The 14,329-nt window shown below is 42.6% G+C and overlaps 1 protein-coding gene across 9 annotated transcripts in view; it reads right to left on the minus strand.

Annotated features, from left to right (window-relative positions):
• SGMS1 (sphingomyelin synthase 1) overlaps window positions 1-14,329 on the minus strand; it is a 110,877-nt gene that overhangs the window by 59,938 nt on the left and 36,610 nt on the right. For 7 of the 9 annotated variants that reach the window (XM_069795919.1, XM_069795913.1, XM_069795918.1 and 4 more), the window contains one exon: window positions 11,546-11,662. The gene's annotated coding sequence lies outside the window, so the exon portion shown is untranslated. Of the gene's footprint in view, window positions 1-11,545; window positions 11,663-13,132; window positions 13,153-14,329 lie in introns of those variants that run through there. The other 2 variants (XM_069795917.1, XM_069795923.1) reach the window with 2 other exon arrangements.

A 14,329-nucleotide genomic window follows, 5' to 3' on the forward strand; every position in this document is an offset into this window, starting at 1 on the left:
AAAAAAAAATGTAAAAAGGTCTCTAGATTATAGCAAAGTTTAGGCTTTTAAATCCAATTTCCTAACTGCTTATGGCTACAGAAATACAGGCAAACAATATTTGTCTATAAACCAAACTGTCTATAAGCCTATTGCCACTGTGCAATAAATACATGCTTTCCCTTCCAACAGTCACCGTCTACACTTTTCGGTTCCTTACAGTAAATTTAGTCCAAGCACGTTCAGAAATACTGCCCTTGCCATCTTCAGTAAGAACTATCACTTGCCTTTCAGAGGAAGCAAAGCAGGTCAGTAGTTTCCACCTTGCTCATAAATACAGAAGCAGCCACCTCACAGCAATAGACACAAGCAGTCAGAGTTCAAGAGAGATCAGAAGAGGCATAAATCACTTTGAATTTACTCTCAAAGTTATCACGCAGGTCACCAAATCCACGCCTTGGGATGGAGCCCACTGAACCGAGACTCTCTTTAAATTTTCAAGGTATCACTGTTTAGCAGCGTGCTGCTGCAAAGCTGCCATATGCATGCACAGCATGAGAGCTGACCCCACCACATGCTTACTATACTTTAATTTTCACCCCACTCAGTCCAGTATAAATTTTTAAACACCGCCTGCTCCGAGTCTTTCTTTGCACAAAATTGTAGAGTGGTTCAATGTCTGATTCCCTCCCCCCCCCTTTTACAGCTGGCAATTTCTTTCTAGCATGTCAAAACAGCTCTGATTCAAAGGACATTATTCCACCTCCATCCTCCTCCAGCTCTCAAAGCCTCCTAACACCCACATGCTGCCAAGCGCCAAAATCTCCAGGGAAATTTGGTCCTTTCATACGCCAGCCAAGCAAACCAACTCTCTGTAGTAAAAAGCGATATACACTGTAAAAGAAACCTTCACCCTCCAAGCCGCCCCAGTGACTTCCATGGTGTAATCCCAGAGTTTCAGCTCTACCCAAACATTATGTCACGCTGAAAATCGAGCTTGCAGGGAAATACTGAAGCTGGTCTGTCTCCAATGCATCACAGTAACCTGATCATTACCCTAGACACCAGCTGGCAAGCTGCCATTCCAACCTACCTAGCTATTAGTACTCTCCTATTAGCTCCAGATTGCAAAACTTTGGTAAAGTAACGCAGCAAATTATCCAAGACAACTGCTGCTATAATCTGCTCTTAAACACCAATTTTTACCAACTGAATCATTTGCTACTGTGCGCCTGTTTCCCATTAGCTACCAAAAATATGCAATAATACAGAAGCCAAGAAATCCCACATTTAATCTGCTACTCCAACTTGTAGCCCCTGCATTAGCACGCATCTATATGAGACGGCATTTGAAAACAGCTAAGCATTATTTATTACCTACTTACAAAAAGAAGTTTCACATTTCTGCAGCAAGTTTAACACAGATGGTATTACCTTCTTCAAAACATTACTTTAATAACTGTTCCCTGAGCCAGGAGATACTGTCTTTAATAGCCATGATGAGGTTTTATCCAGCCTCCTTTGAACCTCTAACCTTTCAGCAATATCCTGCAGCAGGGAATACCACGGCATAACTGTGCACCACTGAAAGAAAAACTTTCCCTTGTTATAAGCTTGTTGCTTCCTTATTTTATTTGACACTATTTTTTTGAATGAGGAGGGCCTCAGTACAGTCATCCTCTGCTCACGCTTTGCTAACATTCCTCTTCTCGCTTCCTCCGCTCACAATCATTTCTTCTCCACGCTGAAGAGTCAAAGTCTATTTACCTCCTTTTATACAACAGCTGCTCCATGCCTTTGATTACTTTCATCACCTTTTGCTGAACCTTTTTCTTTTTGGAGATGGAGGACCAGCTGGCATTCAAGACACAGGGAATCATGGAGAAAGAGGGGGTTTTTTGTTTGGGTTTTTTTTGTTGTTGTTTTGTTCTCTACCCCTTCACTAATAACATTCATTCATTTACTGCTTTGACTTTACAGCTATTTTCAGTAAATTCAGGGAAAAAAAGCCTCCCAAGAGCAGAACAAAACCTGAAACTAATGTTTTTGCATCATGCCAGTGCTGCACAAACAAGCATTAGGTTTCAGAGACAGGAAAGCACCTGTAAAGTGCAGTAATCGCTTAATCTCTCACAACGGCCGTTTCCAAAACTTAATTTCAAGCAGAGCAAGGCATTAATCATATCCCTGTCTGTGCATGAAGAAGCCTTCCTCCACCCTCTTGCTTCCCTCTGCTAAAGCACTCACCCTCTGCCGCCCAGGCACGGCTTGGGAACCATGTATTTCTTTTATATGTCCCAACCCAGGGTTCTCCATGTTTTTGCAAAGTGCCCCAACCCAATGGGCACCCCAGCCCCTCTTTCCAGCTCAGAGAATCAGATCAGCTTCCCCCCCTCCTCACACATATCGTTGACCCCTACTCCGCATCGCTGCTCAGGCTTGCAGACATGCGACAGGTCTGCTGGCAGCTCAAGCAAGCCCTGGAGGAGAAAGGGCAAAAGCAGGTGCTGAAGCCAAAAGAGCAGGGAGGAAGGCAGCAGCAGGGAGAAGGGAGCATGGATCTCATGTTCAGAGCTGGCAAGCCTGAATTCAGAGCCCACGGGCTCCATATAAAACAAGTAGAACATGCAACTCAAGCTGCTTGTGCTTTGTAAAAAAAAAAAAAAAAAAAAAAATATACACACACACACACACTTGCTTTGGTCACCTGTATTTATTATTTCCTGATGCAGTACCAGCAAAATGACCTCTACTGAGGCACACAGAAAAAAACCTGCTTTTTTATTAGTAACCAATTGCTGCTTTACAGCTTCATTGACCTTGAACCGCATACCAGATTCCTCACCTCACCCATGCTCGACACATGCTCATTTCCTCTTTTCATGTGGAAACAGAGTACCGAACACCTTTTGTGTCATTAATAATCACCGTACACCAAGGGACAGAGCTGTATCCTGAAACTCCTGCCCGGTATGCAGGTTTTTTCCCAGTTTTCAGCACCTCAAATTCCTCCCAACACAGGATGGCAATACAGATTTGCTTTAAAGTGTCCATTTTCACTCCACTCCAAATTACCACACAGAACCAGATACTGGCTGAATATAAGAATTTTCCAGCTAAAACTAAAGAATCAGTGCAGAAACATTAAAAAATCCTTAGGCAGGCATTTTACTGACAAACAATGGGATTACAAATGCACAAAGAAAGAACTTCAGATCTAGCATGACTTTTGCAGGGACAATGCATCTTGCAAAAGCAAGAAGCAGCAGGATGCAGATGAAAATTTGCTGTTTATGTAAGTTTACTTAAAGAAACTATCTTCTAAGGCTTTAGACTTACACCTTGCAAGGCTGTGCGGTAAAAATAAAGCTCTTCCTTGGGACAACCTGCCAGGTAATCCTACTGCACAGTTTTGGATGCTGGTTGGAATAGACAGGAAGGATGGATTAATTTTGCTTTTGATGATAACTGGGCTTTCACTCAAGTGAGCATCTAGCACCCCACCTTGAGAAGAAAGAGAATCAACAGGACCAGGAACAGACTTTCTTGGGTACTCCACCTGGAATTTCAGGTTTCAAAAGAGTTCTCACTTGTAAAATTCAAATTATATGAACATGGTCTGTGAAACAGCACTCCTTTGCCAAAGGCTACTCCTCAGGCATTCAGGTTGTTGGATGCTCTGTTCCCTTCTTTTTCCAGCAAGCCACTCCTCCCTAGACCACTTCTCCATCCAGTTTTCACACTGTACAGGGAAACCCTCCTGCCCACCCCGTACGCACTCCTGAACAGAAACACATGGCCACTGGCATGAGATTTTGACAGGTAGATCTCCTTACAACAAGGTATCAAATCTTGCAACACCTGTGTAACCTCATCCAACTGTTCACCAACTGGATTGCCACCCTGAAAGGTGTCAGCTGTTCCACTGATACCTAACGTATATCTTCCAGTGCAAGCGTTCGTACCGCGTCTTTCTGAACAGTAAGATTTTGGCTCTCAGCACCATCTTTCTCCAATGCCTGCTTCTCATCCAGGTCAAATCAAGCCAAACAAGGGTGAGGGACAGGAAAAGAGTATTAAGACAGTTTGCCAAAGTGGGTATTAAATGATGTGCAATGGTTCTCCAAAGCAACAGACAGAAAAGCCTGCTGTGGATGGCAGGGTGTTACTGCATTGTCACTCACCCTCTACTCCCCCTTGAAACTCTCCCTTATCCTGAATTCCTCCTGTGCCCTCAGCTCAACTCACATTTTCATCTCAGCCTCTGGGCCTCCCTGCTGCCATTGCAGACTCAAGACGACGACTGAAAATCCAGTAAAACCATACTGTGCTTGTTTTTCCCCTCCAGAGGGGACAAATTTGCAGAAAACTGACCATTGTGCTAGAAGCTGCAGAGAGGAGCTCCCTTCCCTTACCTTAACCCCAACATATGCGGTACATAATGTTACAGGAGCAACAGGCTGACGGTCCCAAGCCAGCAGTGGTACCTCTCCATGCTCAGAGGGAAGCACTTCTCATGAAACACCATTTTTAGGACAAGCATACACCATGCCAAACTACAGAGCACCCAAACTGCCAATTTAAGACTGCTCAATTCACAGGGCTGCAGGTATCACGCTGTCATAAGACAATCAACACCAGAGCTCTTGAATTAACAAGTTGCAACAGCAACCCAAATGATCTGATTTGTTTTCCCTGGAAGTTTAAGGTGACAACCCCAGATACCATTAACCTAAGAGCTAAAGTTTTGATTTGAGCCTGGACCAGTAGTTAACAATACTCATTGCACAGGGGAAAGGCTCAGAATAGTTTCCTAACGAAGGCACTGCTTTACAGTGGAGAAATACAAGTAGTGACTATCTGCTGTTGCCCCCTTCACTTTTGGCTAGGCAATTCTGTGTGCAAACAGTGGTGCATTTGAGTTGTGAAGCTGAGTACACAACATATTTCCCCCTACACACAGAAATTAGCTCACTTTCATACTGGCTGCTTCATCTGTGTAAATAAGAGCTAAAATACTGCCTTATATATATTCTGTAAAACTAAATCCTACAGAAGGTAGCCCAGTAAGAGTCAAAACATTTTTAAGCTCTTTATCCTTGTGGTATACTCCTTTATTTCATACTTTTAACACAGCATTCACCATAGACAAAATTATTAAAATTTGACGAATGAGCCATCTATTCATTATAAAACCCTTCTTGACATCCTCACAAAGCACAAAGCACAACCTCGTGCTGAATATTATTGGAGTATGAGAAAAATCATTTCGAGAAATGGCAGCTACAACATAGCTACTTGCCTTATCTCCTTTGTAAACAGCTTTTAAACTGCCAGGTATGGCTATGATTAAGGAGCAGCTGGAGATGAGAAGAGGCATCCTATAACTGCTGACAGGTAAGTTTATTTGAGCTTCAGCACAAGCATTTAAAGATGAAAGAGCACAATGAGGATGCTGAAAGACAACTGACAGCTTGAGGAATACACACCAGTTTTCAAATAATTTCTGTGATGTAGGGTAATATTTATGATCACAGCATTCACTGGGAATTAGATCATCCATTTAGCAGCAGGTTTCCCAGATCAACTGTCTGGGGACTTTAAACAGGATCAGCAAGAACTGTAGAGCACTGCAAAACTGGAGTCAGTGCCTTTGCATTCTTGGTGTTCAGCTGCCTTCCTGAAGAAGCTTCACAAAAGACTAAAACATAGGGGGGGTAAAACAAAACAAAACAAAACATCAAGAGGAAGTGCAAGCTGAGTGCTACAACTGATTTCAGAAGCTTTGCATGTTGTCCATGTTGACTGCTATCCCCAGACCTGTTAGTCTACCTCTGTCTTATCTACAGTGCTCAATTTTGCATCTGCTGCTGGCTTCATTTAAATGCTTTTCATGCAAGATTATTATTTTTGGAGTAGACAGAGTTTGACAAACCAGTACTATGGCAGGGGAGTTATGCTGTCAGACATAGACCATCCAAATCTTTGGCAGGGGGCTGACACAAGTAGCTGCATCAGGCTGAGGAGGACATCAGTTAATTTGGATCGGCAGCAGCATTCATGAAACATCTGAAGCAACCTTGTAAGCACAGTTAACGTATCCTAATAATAAAACCAGCATTTGTGCAAAGCGTGCTCCTTACCTTTTCTGCCACTCACCTTTCAAGATGTGCCGTATAGCTCAGGGAGCTCCTAAGGCTATATTTACATGAGCTTTCCAAGAAACTATTAGTAAAGCTTGGGGAATTTAGCAATGCGTCCATGTCTGGAGATGGCTGCAATGAAGCTCCACAATGCAGAAAAGGGCAGGGAGGAACCTAAAGGTAGGAGCATGCTCCAGACAAGATGATATTTAAGTCTGCCTAGATGTAGCTTGGAAGCACACATGATTTGAACAGTTGGGACAGTCACAGAGGACTCTGGTGACAGAGCAGACATCCTCCACTGGGACTACAAGATCCCTCAGCATTTTAATACCAAGTATTCTACCCACCCTTTGCAACCTATTTATCACCATGGAGCAAAATGTATTAGATGTAACATTTTGTCTTCCGAAGTAGTACATGGAAATCTGTCAAAACAGTTGCTGACAGCCTTTCAACTATTCACTGGAAATGGGGACAGCAAAGGAAGGGGGAGCACAGGCCAGGAAAAAAAAACCCTTTCTGTTTTAATGGATCTTGAAAACAAATCTATGAGAACAGAGAAAAACATTTAACGAATGAACTGAAACAAAGCCTCTTGTGCAAGAATTCCAATAACCGTATCATCTGTGGAATAATAAAACTCCAAAACCATGGAGTAATTTTAAACAACTACATCTGTCATTAAAATAATGAACAAACTAGTCAATACTTATCCAATCAGAGAGAGCTATTTAATAGGGTCTAATTCAACATGGCAACATAGCCTGTTGGATCCATCTAGCGACTGAAGTTGGGGAAAAACAACTGATTAATAATGCAGCTTCCCAAAAGGCACAAAAACCAGAAGTGTCACCATCAGAGTCTGTGTCTCCTGGGCTGCAGATGAAGAGGATGCCCAGATTCATTAAATGCTTCAGCACCATTTGAATACAGGTTTGCTGAATGCAAAGAAACCAGATATAAATCAGAGAGCAAAGCAAGATTACAGATCACCAAGATGGCATTCCCCTCGTGAATCCAAATAAACAAGACATTTTGAACTATCTCCAGCATGACTTCAGCACAAAATAACATTTGCACTTCAACATAATAGTTGATGTTTTAACTGCACGCTAAGAGTTACCCCCACACAGCAGCCCTGAGTTCAACATCAGCTGCTCAGCCTTCAAAGGTAGCGAAAAGAGTTGCAAAAGAGCTGTGCTGTACTTCAAAGCAGTAACTGCCTTTCAGATAGAAACTAAATGTATTTACATTCACTCTTCAAGCACTTGAAGCCAACTAGAGCACGCCAGTTGTTTCGGTATTTGCTAGGTGCCCCGTCCCATCCCCAGATGTCTCAGGCAGATGACGTGACACGTGAAAGGAGCTGGGATGGCATTAGCCATCAAATCCCAACTGAAACCTCATGTACATGAGAGCCAACTAGCAAAAATTAAGCCAAAGCAAAAAGGAGCACAAGCAAATAGGACGCAAAGCAAGACAGAAACCCCATTTTCTCTTTGAAAACATGCAAGAATTGGTGAGCACACCCTTATGGGAAATCCTATTACTTGGGTCCATAACCTATGAATCAATCTCAAAGTAAGTCAGAGCCAGCCTCAGGACAAAGGAACAGTCATTTGCTAATTCAGTTGACAAACAAATCCAGAAAAGGAAAATTTCCTCTTTGGATTAAAGATTAATCAGCAGCAGGTATGGCCTATTTTCATTAACTGCAGCCATTTCCTGCCAGCACATCCTTTGCCTTTTCCAAGAAACAGGGGAGCAGCTATGTGTTTGAGGGCAAATGAGTTAGGAGACAAGAATGAAACTATTGACAGCAACCTGCTTTATGCTACTCGCTTACCAAGAACCATCCAAGCTATTTAATAAGCAGCGATGGCTAGGAAATCTACCAAAGTCAAATCTGATCGATCCAAACAAACTGAGCACAGGCAACATACAGTATCTGCTCCAAAATTCCATTAAATCTTCAGGTTTGGGTAAGTGCCCAAGATGTTACGCCATTGCTTCTCTCCTTGGACTCCTCACTCCTCTCTTGGTACACGATTGCTCCATTAACATGGCAGCAGGCAGCAGCAGCACATCAGACCATAGATTGGATTCAGGCACTCCCAGGGGGTTGCATGGATTCACTCTTCACCATCCTTACTTTTAAAACACAACCTGTGGACTTTGTGTTTGTACCAAAACCACAACCACCTAGGCAGATCCTGCAACATCCACTTGCCATTCCCACTCGTGTATTGGGAAAAAGTCAGGGGGAAGGTTAGTAGGAGAGTCAAACAGGAGCTGAGAAGGATGTCCACACTTTCCCAGAGAACGAGGGTAAAACCAGCAGCGGGTCGGCTGGGTGTTGCTGTAAAAGCTGTTGCCTATTGTGTGCAGAAGGTGAATAAAGGCAGTGCTTCCACAGCAGATCCTGGGCTTTAGCTGCCACGTCACCTCTACAGCCATCAGCAACTTAAGCTTGGGCATTCCTAGCAGCAAAGGTATTACTTAAAAAGTCAATGTCACAATGAACTCATGTCCTACACACAGGGTACAGAAAAACTCTAAATTAACTTTCAGTTACATACATGATTAATAAATTTCCCCAAAGGTGCTTTTAAGCATACAAGACAACACCCAGAAACCAGTCACTGCTTTTAATGGAGATTATCTCCCACACATTTGACATTTCACAAGGTGGTGGGTTTTTGTTGGTGCTTTTTTTGTTGATTTTTTTTTTTTTTTTAAACAGCTGCACTAGCCAACTGTTGCCCATTTGATTGGGAAATCTGATGGCTGCAAATCTCAGTGCCTGTTAAACTACCAAGTAGTCTGCACTGGAATTTAATTTTAACCATTCCAAGCCCTTGCTGCATTCATACACATATTTGTTTCTGAACAAGCAACTTAGGCAAAAATATTTTTAAAAGCTACTGCATACACTGAGGCTCTGTTCCCATGGAGTTAAATTTGATAGGTATAAGCATCCCTAGCAGTAACAAGCTTAAAGAAAAATCATTATGATACACAGAAATTGAGTTCCAGCCATAAACCACTGATTTACACTGCGCTGTCTGCTTTAGTCACTGTTACATTGTCATCATACAGCAATCAGGGCGTTTGCTTTGCTCTCTGAGTCCAGAGAGCTGCCATGGTCAGAACCATTAAGTGCTATATAAAAGTAATGTCAGGTTTCTCCTTCGAAGCCACTGAAGTTTAAATTTAAAAGAGAATTCAGCAAGCAGCTATATCAAGCACATACAGTGCCAAGCTGGAGGATGCGTATATTTACATAACAAAAGGCTTCCTGGATTATTTTAAGGCTCAAGTTCTGCAAAGCTAACAAGTGAGGAAAGGGATGTTTTCCCTTTGTTTAAAAAAATAATACTCATACCAAGAAGGAAAAAGAAAAAAGAAAAAAAAAAGCCATTGAAAAGACAGCAGTATCTTGATATTCCACTGTATTAGATCCCTAGATTGCAGCAATGAGTCATCCGTGTGCCTTGTGACCCCACAAGTTTGTAATGCACGTTGCCATATACTGAGACAAATACACAAAAAATACAGGGGTCCCAGATACCAAGGCACCTGCAAGTAATATCTTCACATAAATAACAAGGTATGCAACATGCCCAACAGTGTTTGGTTTGAAACTTTTTCACTTAGCACGGAACAAAGCAGCCTTGCACCTCTTGCACTGTACCTGTTGATGTTTAACCCCTATTAAATCTGCATTAAACTTTAAGTAACAGATTACTACATTATTCATAATGTCTGTGGGAAATAAAAGTTGAATCAATATAGTGACATGAGCTTCTGGCTCATCTAGTAAAAGTGTCTTCTACCCTTAATATTTACATAGTTGAAGGCGGGTGGGGAAAGTAGGAATTTCTCATGACTGATGAAAACAAGTCTAGATATAACGGTTTGTCCAGAACAAATATCCCATAGATGCCAGCTTTCAGAAAGCAGCAACTGCAAAATTAAAACCTGGTCATAACAATTCACCTTATGTGTGACACACAAAAAAATCAGTTCCCTCAATTTCAGCAGCACTGATGTTTAATCACAGTATTTTTCTCATTATTTCTGATCACTGAAGGTATTTCTTATAGTATCTCTGGAAGCACTACTCAACATCTTAAGTGTACAACACTTGAGATTTAGAGGCATGCAGTACTGTGACATATGTAGGAGAGGGGCTAAAACAAACTTTCCCAAAAACAAATTTGCTCGGGGCATCCACAGGAAGAATTACAACTGCATTAGGAAGAATCACAACTGAAAGCTGCTTTTCTGCTCTGTCCCTCACCACAGCCTCTCAGAATCAGCCAGTTCAGTCTCACTAATATTCAAGAACGTTTTGAGAAAAAGGCAGCACTTTCCCAACTAAAGAATAGAAGGCACGAAAGACTTGGTTAATTCAATGTGCTAGTCACTCAGGTTACACACAAACAAGTAACAGTTTTAAAAAACACTCTTTCTCAAAATCTCTATGCCCAATAGCTCCACTTTTATTTTCTGATTCTTATGACACCTCCCCCTTTAGCTCCTAAATCACTCATGGAGCTTTCCAGCACAGATCAAACCCAACAGAATCACAAAAATCTTAAAAGATGCCTTTCAGCAAATCCTCGCACAGCTTCAAAGGATTATTAAAAGACAAAAACATAACTACAGGCAGCAAGAAAGGGTATACACCCCATTTATTTTCTCTTTGCAGGTCATTCATCTACATGAAAGCCAGAATTGGAAACAGAAACCAGGCATTTCAGCCACCAGTCTGGTTGTCTACCCAATATATCACTCCAGTTTCAACAGCCAGAAGGGCAAAGATTTCCTTATAAGTAGGGGTTTTGGAGCATTTATACACAACCTGCATCTTCTCAAGTTTTGCTCTTAGTTATCCTTACCTGGAAGCAGGAAAAAGGAACCGATGTAAGTGATCTTTCAGTTGCCTTTTCCTAAGATTATACAATTTAGTACTGGAGTTAGACTGTTTGTATAATTTTTTTTTCTTGAATGAAGAGAGTGCCAGGCTGGCACAAGCAACGTCTAAGCTAACAGAAAATGGAGGGAATCATCACAGTCTCAACTAAGCCATGCTTTTAAATGAAAGCCTCACTTAAAGAAAGCAGCCAGTACAGGTGCCAAAAGAAACAGTGCCACGCAGCTGTAGGACAGCAAGTCAGACGATACAAATACACAAGTGGGGACACTGACTGCTGCCAGTGCTTAACACTGCCATTGGCACATGCGCAAAAAATGATTAATCCGAAGCAAAATGGGTATCTGCCCATGCAAGTCCAAACCAAGAACTTAACCAAATTCAGCTCACATTTAATATCAGTTTACAGTAAACAAAGTATTGAAAAAACACACCACTCCAAAAAAACACATGCTTGAAAATGCAAAATTCATTTACTTACCTGAAATTGCTTTTCTAGCCAGAGCACTTGATTCATCGGGTTAGAAGCTCACTATGAATGAGAGTCAAAGCTCAGAAGACCTGCTGCTGGCTGCTTCTCACGGAGTCATAAGAGTCACTAAAAAAAAAAAAAAACAAACCACCAAATAAAAATAATTATTTATTAAGAAGCAGAGCTAACAGCAAGCCTTCTATTAAAATATCAGGAGTTATTACAATATGAAGAAGATGTCAAGGTCTACCAATAGCTGGGATATACAGTAAAGACTGTGCTAACATGGACAGCTGCATTTTAAAAATAATATTTCCCAAAGAGCACAGAAAGAGAGAAGATTACTGTGTCCAAAGAGGCCTATAAGCAGCTTTCATTGGATCTGAAGAAGGCCTGGAATGCTTCTTCATGCATTTTGTGGCATCCCACAGAGAGCAGATCCGCTACTCCCCACATGGACCAGTCTTCCTGCAGGAGCTTATCTTGGGCATACACTCATTTTCCTCCCAGCCTGCACCAGGCAAGAGTGGTTTGGATGAGACTGCCACCCCCAGAACAATGTGGGAAATGGAGCTGCCAGAAATGGGTCACTGACCACCTGATTTGGCCCAAGGGCACCACAGACCACAAGCTGTCTGCTCCCAACATCACAGGAATCTCAGTGTTTCACTCTTGAAAGCCATATTCAGTTCCAGTGATAACCAGAGCACCTTTTCTTTAACAAAAGAGCAATCAGGCAGAACAACTCTTGGGATACACATTGCCACTTGGAGCATAAACTAACTAAATAAATCTCAAAATTTTCTCTGAAGGAAGCTGGTTAAAGTCACCCAGGCTCTGAACCAGGCATCACACAAGATAACAGGTTTTGCTGATAAATAAGCTGATGCAGGGGGAGCAAAGGAGGAAAGCTGAAAGCCTTTTCTGCTAGTCTTCGAGATAATCAAGATCATTTACGAGAGAGAGGAAGCACTTGCACTGAAGCAAAACAAAATGTAAAAATCAAAATGCACGTGACCAAAATCCTCAAGTGTCAGCACCCAGCTAACAGGCTTCTCTCCATCCCTGTTACCTAACTTTTGCACAGCCAAAGAGTCGGCAGCAGTAGACAAACCACTCAGCCCCACGGCTGGGAAGCTAATACACTCTTCTCATCCAACCTTCCCCAGCTTTCAAGGGAGACAACACCCCAGGGGAGATTCGGAAGTGAAGCAGCCCCCTCTCGCATGGGGTTCTGCAGGGCTATTTCAATTAAACTTTCAGATAAGGGAAAACGAGATGGTCTTCCTGCTCCATTCACATTAGTTAGAAGTCTACGATCCACACATCCCGATTCAAATACTGGGGCAGGGGATGGGGGGGGGGGGTGTCATATTCTGCTTGCTGAAGCAGAACCAAATCCAAATAACGGACTGCCAGGAAGCAAGCAGCCTGCAGCATGGCAATTCTGCTTTCTTGGACTCCTTTTTAGCTATGTTTAGGATTAGATGGAAATTCACTTCTGGGTTTTACACTGCATTCTTGCCTCACCTTCAAGATTAATCCACCAAAGTGCTTTGGGGAGGGTGCCATCAGCCCCCCCCTCCAAACACCTACCCTAAGCACCCACCAGCCCAGCCTCCAGCAGCCAGAAGACTCCTCTCTGTAACAGGTGGAAGTCAAAGGGCTTTTGTTCATCCAGATAGAACCATGGTACACTGCCAGCAGCGGAGCTGCTCAGTAAAAGCCTTGCTATCCTGCCTTGTTTGCTGTAGGATTGTAGTAATAAGAGCTAATGTTTACAAAATGTAAGAGAAGTTATCTATCCCATGAACACCCACCAGCACGTCTTCAGTAAGGAGGAAGGCCCTGTTTCTATGAGTAACTGCACTCTTATCTCGTAAGAACAGCCACCCTCCCAAACACATCCCAAACACTCTCTGCTCACAGGCGCTCGCTCATCTGCCAAGTTTTATGAAGCCCAAAAAGCCGCCCATCTGCTGAGAGTGGCACCAGCATGAACCGTGAGAAAGCCAGCCTGCCATACCCCTCCCTGCATCTGGAGGGAAAGCTCCAAACTCTGGGTACCCACTCTTCCAGGAAGGACAGTTCCCCCTCGATCCAAGAGATGATGGAGCATAAACGGGCACTCAAACGTAAACAGACATTTTCGATGAGCAAGTAATGAATCAGCGTGTGCTGATGAACACCACGAGCACTCCCAAGATGCTTGATACCAGCTGTAGCCTCTTACTCTCCAGTATAGAGCCATACAGACCCTTTAAGGACATATTTTCTGCCACATACAGAATTATTTCTGAGCCAGTTAGAATAAAGTAGAAGCAATTCACACCAACAGTTACCTTTGTTTATTACCAAAGTTTCGCTGATAGCAGAACTGTATGGCAAGGTTTGATTAGAGCTCATTTGTCTTTTTCTTGTGGCACACACAGCACTTCATTGTATTTTTTTAAAAACTATAACATTTGTTACACACTTTTCAGAAAATAAAAGGTCTATGTTACCTCAGCCGATTAGCCTGTATGCCAAACTCCTCCATCCTCTGCTCCTTCCCCCACAGGAAGCCCCTTCTGTTTGCACAGCGGTGGCTTCTGCTCTGCTGGGGTACAGGCTGCCAAGTCCAGGGCCCGCTTTCCTTAAACTGCATGTTAATATCTTTATGGAAGCAGTTCAGCTTCTGGAGTTGCTAAGCAATAGCGAACCATAACAGCACGAGAGAAACCCACTTTTATTTTAGCATATAACGTGACAACGTTCAGCTCTGTCTGTGATACCACTTGCTCTAACATCTGC

The sequence above is a fragment of the Haliaeetus albicilla genome, chromosome 11 (assembly GCF_947461875.1).
Source record: "Haliaeetus albicilla chromosome 11, bHalAlb1.1, whole genome shotgun sequence".
Lineage (NCBI taxonomy): Eukaryota > Metazoa > Chordata > Aves > Accipitriformes > Accipitridae > Haliaeetus > Haliaeetus albicilla.